This window comes from Diabrotica virgifera, chromosome 1, assembly GCF_917563875.1.
Source record: "Diabrotica virgifera virgifera chromosome 1, PGI_DIABVI_V3a".
Classification (NCBI taxonomy): domain Eukaryota; kingdom Metazoa; phylum Arthropoda; class Insecta; order Coleoptera; family Chrysomelidae; genus Diabrotica; species Diabrotica virgifera.
Window position 1 is genome coordinate 205817817 of NC_065443.1, and position 7687 is coordinate 205825503.

General features: G+C 29.7%; 1 protein-coding gene across 1 annotated transcript in view; it reads right to left on the bottom strand.

The window, feature by feature from the left end:
* LOC114332687 (acyl-CoA Delta-9 desaturase) overlaps window positions 1-6506 on the bottom strand; it is a 109583-nt gene extending 103077 nt beyond the window's left edge. Inside the window, exon 1 of the mRNA XM_028282515.2 lies at window positions 6258-6506. The gene's annotated coding sequence lies outside the window, so the exon portion shown is untranslated. The remainder of the gene's footprint in view (window positions 1-6257) is intronic.
* Window positions 6507-7687: the final 1181 nt, after the last annotated feature.

Consider the following 7687-nt stretch of genomic DNA (forward strand, 5'->3'; position numbering starts at 1 on the left):
TGGCGGCTGTATGAACAATTTGGTAACGTGACTCAAAGATACGGATATCATCAACATGAAATTACTCCTGGACTCCTCAACAATATAGGTATTTGGTACAATTAGCTCGAAATGTGCATATAACTATACGTGCACGTCGTGCACTCTGTGGGGCCTTAGAAAATACCCACAACATTACTTATGTGACCAAAATTTGAGAAATAGATTACCTACATGATGCTGGCTTGCACGGCAAACGTCCATTGAGGGTTACCATGCTACATCATTGAAATCGTTGACTCCGATAAGGTGGGCACAACAATGTGTTCACTTGCAAGAATGAAATTCTGTGGTATTTACAGATCAAGCTACGTTTTGTCTCTATCCTAACTCAATATGATATTCAGTATATTAATGGGTAAGGTAAAATTAAATTGTTAGAAGAATTTTTTAACAAGTAGCGGAAACAAAATTTGTTAAATTTATTAATGCTTTGTTTTTTGAAAACGATTTCAGAAGTGTAATTCGAAACATCAAATAAATTTATTTTAAAGTCAAATTATGGCTTCGTTACAATGAAAATAGTAAATTGCATTAAGATGGCTTAAGAAAATAACTTCAGAACTTCGTTTTGGTTAAAATTTTCGTGAAATTCCGCCGGCCTTAAGGGCATTGGCGCAAAATTTCACACCAACGTGTTTTAAATGAATTTATTTTTTTTCGAATCTTGAGAAAACTAATAAGTATTTTTGAGAAATTTAAACGCAGAATGAAAGATTACATTATTACCGAGGGCCTAAAGTCTCTTAGAATAACCAAAAAGTTTCTTTTGGATGAGATATTTGAAATTAAACATCACACTAAATGTTCTCTCTTTTTCACCCCTGTAACTTATTAAAATAAACATTAGGAACTTTAGGCCCTCGGTAATAATGCAATCTTTCATTCTGCGTTTAAATTTTTCAAAAATACTTTTCATTTTTATTAGTTTTCTCAGAATTCGGACAAAATTAATGAATTTAAAACACATTGGCACGAAATGGTTATCCTACACCTTTAACTGTATTCGTAAATAAATGCGCCAGCAAGGGGGTTGTACCCTAGGGCTTTTCCGGTTACAGCTGTTTCTTTAACATTTTATTGATTCTGATTTTAAAGTTTTTAAATGCTCCTTTATCTGCGGGTTTTCTATGTCGTGACAATAAGAGATTCTACTGAACTTGGACTTTTAGGAGCTTCTTGTTGTGAAAAGGATATTTGGAAGTTTAGGGTTTCTACCGTGCTAATCCTACACTCATTTCTTGTCCGGTATGGGACTTTAATAAACAGAAATTTTCCTGCATCCGTTGGATCGGTTCTCGTCTGAAGTGCCGCAGGCGTTTGGGTATACCTTTTATTAAAACAAGGAAACCAATTTTACTATTTATTTAATCTTACACCAAACTCAAAAGGAGTTACGCACAACATATCTAGATAAGTCTTGGCAAAGAGAAAATAGCACAGTACACAATAGAGTAGAATTTACCAAGCCAGGTAATGTAATTATTATTAAATATGCTTCAAATCCTTAATCCTTACCGGAAATACTAAAATTTTATCAGTTGTAAATCATATCCCTGTATATTTAAATCTGTCTTACTAGGACTAAATTGAACACATTATGCTTATGGTAGGGGAACCAAAGCGGGAATTTTTGCAGTTACTCGAGCACGTCAGAAAATGTACCCCTATGATATTCATATCCATAACCATATCCTATCTTGATATAGGGGAGTTCGTTAAGGGGGGTCCGAAAGAAATCTATCCTTAAAAAAACTCGTCAGATTGAGATAAGGTAAGTTAAGTACATGCAGAACAGTGTATACATATTCCAAAAATCTGAAGGTTTGAGCGGGGCGTAAGGAAATGGACGAGTCACAAAGTTTCACAATAAAAAAGCGAATATTTCGAGAAATGAACGTCAGATCGAAAAACTAAAAAATATTTATTCAATATTTTTCAAAAATCTACCGAATGACACCAAACACGACACCCCACGGAGAGGGGCGGGGGTAAATTTAAAATTTTAAATAGGGAGCCCGTGATATTTCGCGAATTGAACATCAGATCGAAAAACTGCAAAGTACACGTATTTAATATTTTTAAAAAATCTATCGAATGACACCAAACACGACCCCCCACGGAGATGGGGTGGGGTTTACTTTAAAATCTTAAGCAGGAGCTCCCATTGTTTATTGCAGAACTGGATTTCTTACGTAAAAATAAGTAACTTTTATTCGAGACATTTTTTCGAATTATGGATAGATGGCGCTATAATCGGAATAAACGATGGTTGGAAATGGAAAATTAAATTAAAAAATGGAAAGTCCCCACTTAAATGGAAAACTTTACTTAACTTTTTTGGTTTTAGCACCTAATCTTCACAACTCAATAGGTCCCCATAACACGCTCGAGTAACTGCAAATTTGGCATAGTTTCCTCCCCTACTATTATTAAATAATAATAATGTAATGAACAAACATTTTATACGTCCATCTTTTTACTTTCCAAACTCTTCCCCGATTTGACACGTACACAGGGTGAGGCAGATAAAGGGCCTATTAGAAATATATCAAGAACTAAAGGTAAGAAAATCATGAAAATTAAAATACAGGGGTTTTAAGGTGTGAACTATTTAATGAAAATATGTTGGTTTCTTTGCTACTTCCGGTTATACCGGAAGTTGATTGTAACTTCGTTTTTTTAAATAGAACACCCTGTATATTTTTACATTTTTGGATTTTCCTCGATTTCTTCTTTCTTTAAATATAAGGTTTTGTAATATTATACAGGACAGGTTAAAAGATAATTACGTTTTCTTATTAATTTCGTAGCAATATTCACACCCTGTAGGATTGTAGTAGTTTGACATAATAAACTCTATTTATGTTCAAATAATTTTTAATATAGTCTAATATTGTTAGGAATTATTGGTATAGTTAAATTTTTCATTTTAGTATACAGGGTTGGTCGAAACTCGGAATGAGTATTTTCTGAGTTTTCTTAAATGGAACACCCTGTATTTTAGTATTGTAATGAAATGTTATTTTATGGTACTTTTCAATTTCTTAAGCATTCCCTATACCTAACTGCTTTACTTTGTGAGTTATTGGTGATTCAAGCCAAACATTAATTGCAACACAAAATATGTGAAATTGTATCAGGTTGGCGGTGAAAATATTCAATCACAAATAATTTTCTGGAAATAAATACATATTAATCTAGACTGATACTTAAAATTGCCAATAATGGTTGAGCTATCAAAATACCATCGAAGTTAAGATTGTTGGTGCGATTAACAATTAAGCACAAATTAAAGCAGTTAGGTATAGAGAATGCTTAAGAAATAAAAAAGTACCGTGAAATATCATTTCATTACAATACTAAAATATAGGGTGTTCCATTTAAGAAAACTCAGAAAATACTCATTCCGAGTTTCGACCCACCCTGTATAATAAAATAAAAATTTAGCGGTACTAATAGCGGTCTACTATTTTTAAGGACTATATTTAAAATCATTTGAACATAAATAGAGTTTATTATGTCAAACTACTACAATCCTACAGGGTGTGAATATTGCTACGAGATTATTAAGAAAACGTAATTATCTTTTAACCTACCCTGTATAATGTTACAAAACCTTATATTTTAAGAAAGAAGAAATTGAGGAGAATCCAAAAATGTAAAAATATATAGGGTGCCCCATTTAAAAAAACGAAGTTATAAGCAACTTCCGGTATAACCGGAAGTACCAAGTAGATGAAAATATTTTCATTAAATAGATCAGTCTTCAAAACCCCTTTGTTCCAATTTTCATAATTCAGTTGCCTTTAGTTCTCGAGATATTTCTAATAGGCCCTTTATCTGCCTCACCCTATATACTTGGTCTATGTGTACAGTCTAATAAATTAACTTCTTATTTTTAATTTCTGTAATCCGCTAAAACATCGTGCTAGAAATTGGCTTTCGATTGAAAAGTTTTAAAATGAAAGTGTTAGTTTATAACTTGTCCATAAGGTACATCAAAAGGTTAATGACCATTTCCACGAAATTCAATTTTTTTTAGCTGACGGTATTATCATCAGATTTTGATAATATCTTTAAAATATCATTTCGACAAGAAATACTTGTGATTTTCAATCACATAAAAACTAAGAGCGCCAATTTCTTTTATTCAATGGGTCTGGAGTGCTTTGTTCATTCTACCACGAGAGTAGAGTAGAGTATTTATACTCCTATACCTATTTTGAATTTTATTTTGTACTATTCTTGAATAACTAGATATTTAAATAAAATTGTTATCTTAATTTTTCTTAATAAAAATTAATTTATGATTTATTTATAGTTCTAAACTGTCACTTCGGTTGGCAATAAATTATTAAAAATTAGTTTCATTAGAAACATAATATGTACATAATTTTATTTATTACAGTGAAATGAAATCAAGGATTTTGCTACGATTTTTAGTATTATACAAAATTAGTATATTTACAATTTTAATCTATATTTTATTTCGTTTACAAAATTTTGATATTGTTTTTTTTATTTTATAGTAGTTTTGAATTTTATGCTAATGTAATTTAGATTTTTTGTAGAATGTTTTATTTATTAGAGTATTTATTTTTATTACTAGTTTTTAAAGTCCAAAGTTTTTAACATATTTGTTACAATAAATTATGTTTTATAGTTTTTAAATAGTACCAACTGTACCTTTTTTTCAGTAAGTATTGAAGTATATTTTAAAAAAATAAACTTTAATACACTAGTAAAATTTATATAAATGTAATTTTCTATCTTACTAATTTTTATTTTAATAGATATTTTATTTGGGAATAAGCCTTAATTTTAGTTTGAAATTACGTTTATTTGACGTTTCGATTTTCATTTCGGAAAAAGTTATCAAAATACAAAATACTAATAAACTATACAAGTTTTGCTTTTTTTCGCTTGGTAAAAATTCTTTAAATAATTTAATTTTCTTACTCATTCATATTAACAATTCACACATATTATACATTTTAAAGTAGATGACTTTATAAAATGTAGATGACTTTATTAAAATGATATTGCCAATATTTATGAGTTGAATTCCTGGGAAGACTTTATTAAAAGATAGTTCAATGGATTACATGAAATCAACTTTAACTTCAGAATAATCGTCAGAAAAATCCTAGCATGTAATTTGTCCTTAAAAGACAACCACATGCAAAGATGACAGTAAAATTCTCATGTTAGTGATCTCATAGTAAATCACGAGGAAAAAACAAAGAAAAAATCTCATGATTCAAAGGGTCCATTGAATAAAAAGAAGTATTTGCTTTTACTTCCTTGTATTTAAGTAATTACTTAATAGTAATTGAATAAATCATTAAAGAAATAACTTTATTCAATTAGTATTAAGTAAATACTTAAATACTTGTAAGGCTAAGCAAATACTTCTTTTTATTCAATAGACCCATTGTATCTCCACATGGTAAGTATTTGGTCTTAGATTTCTCTATCCATAGATAAGTATTCTCAAAAATATCACCAAATTCTGATATTATATGTGACATTTTTATATTTATGTTATTTGTGTCAAAAATTCCTCGGCAGAATGCAGTAGGATGTGGTTACCAATATTAAAAGAGGAAATCAATAGAAAGAAACTACCACGATTAGTAAGTCAGTAACGCATCGAGGATATATCATTTAAATTTTTAAATAACATACATAAAAAATCAGAATTTGGTGTTATTTTTGAGAGTAAACTAAATGTAAGACCAAATACTTACCATGTGGAAATAGTATCATGAGGTTTTTTCGTGGTTTTTTTCTCGTGATTTACTATGGGTTCACTAACATCAGAATTTTACTATCATAATTGCATATGGTTGTCTGTTTAAAGACAAATCACATACTACGATTTTTCTGACGGATATTCTTAAGTTAAAGTTGATTTCATATAATCGAACGAACTATCTTCCAATAAAGTCGTCCCAGGAACGCAATTGACAATATGAATGAGTCAGATAAAATTAAATTATTAGAAGAATTTTTTACCAAGCAACAAAAACAAAATTTGTTTAATTTATTAATATTTGGTTTTTTGATAACGATTTTCGAAGTGGAAATCGAAACATCAAATAAATTTAATTTCAAACTAAAATTGTGGCTTATTCCCAACTAAAATAGTAAATTGCATAAGACGCCATAAGAAAATAGTTTCAGAAAAATATTATATAAATGTATTAACTTACCTTTGTTTCGCGCAGAAATACCCGCAATAATGAGCGAAATCCAAAGGTATACCTAATACCGTCGATTTAAAAAAATGCAATTATATCGGTGGCCGTGCACTTTATTCACATCACTTCCGCGGCACTGAACTTGAGATCCGTTCTGGTAATGAATAATATTAACGCGAAGAAATGGTACTTGCTTACCCATAGACGGCACCTGCCCCCCGTCGAACCATTCGAAAGTTTTCGTAGTACCAATGAAATTTTCAGCGAATATTTATTGACCTACTATTAACGAAAAGTATTTCGTAAGTATGGTCTTCCAACTTTTACTCAATTTTACTTTTCAATTTGGTGGATTTCGTGTTGGAAGATCGGGTACGGCTTGAGGATGATTTGCAGGTGTGACAAATGACAAAAAGTTTGGAATTTATGAGTTTAATATTATTTTAATCTTGTTTCTTTGATCTCGGTTGATTCTAATACAGGGTGTTCCATTGGGAAAGTAACATACGCTAACTGTAGAAAGAGGACACTTAGGCGGTCTCAAAAATACCATACTTAATGGGTCTTGATTAATCTCTCTCTTCATTAATAACAGAGATACTGGGTGTTTTATTTATTTTGCCATTTTCTTATTTGGTTCATAACTTTTTAACCACCCTGTATAGTTATTTGATATTTGACATGCAAATATTTTTGAAGGTGTACAATCAATTAATTTATTTACAATTGTAAAAAATCCAGGGCCGCACTCAAAATTTTGGAAAAATATCCCGACCCAAAAACAACACCCTGTACATTAATTTGTTTTCAAAATATATTATGCATTTGAAAGGACACTAAAAAACTAAATTTAGTAGTATACTTTGAATTTTCGGCAAAATGATTTTTCTGGTAAAATTTTGAATTTAAATTCTGAAATTATGAGAATTGCGAGAGCTCGAATTAGAAAAAAAATTGAAATACGACTTACAACTTGTTAAACACACTGTGTATTTATTTTATATCTAACAACGAATATTGTTTAAAGCGTCCAATCAATTAATTTATTTACAATTATAAAAAATCCAGGTCCGGATTAAAACATATTGAAAAAATGTTCCGACCCAAAAAAACACCATGTATATTAATTTTTTTTTAAATGGATTTTGCATTTGAAAATATGATGAAAAACTAAATCTCGTCATATACTTTTAATTTTCGGCAAAATGATTTTTCTGGTAAAATTTTGAATTTGAATTCTGAAATTATGTGAATTGCGAGACTCGAAGTACAAAAATTAAAATGTGACCTAATTTTAATTAATACCATTATTTAATCTAAATTGGTAAAATGATAAAATTTCAGTGTTTTTTTATTATAGCGACAAATCATTCATATCAAATATTCACCTTTAATTAACGAATAAGTAATAAAGAGTCCACAAAAAATACATAACTTTATGT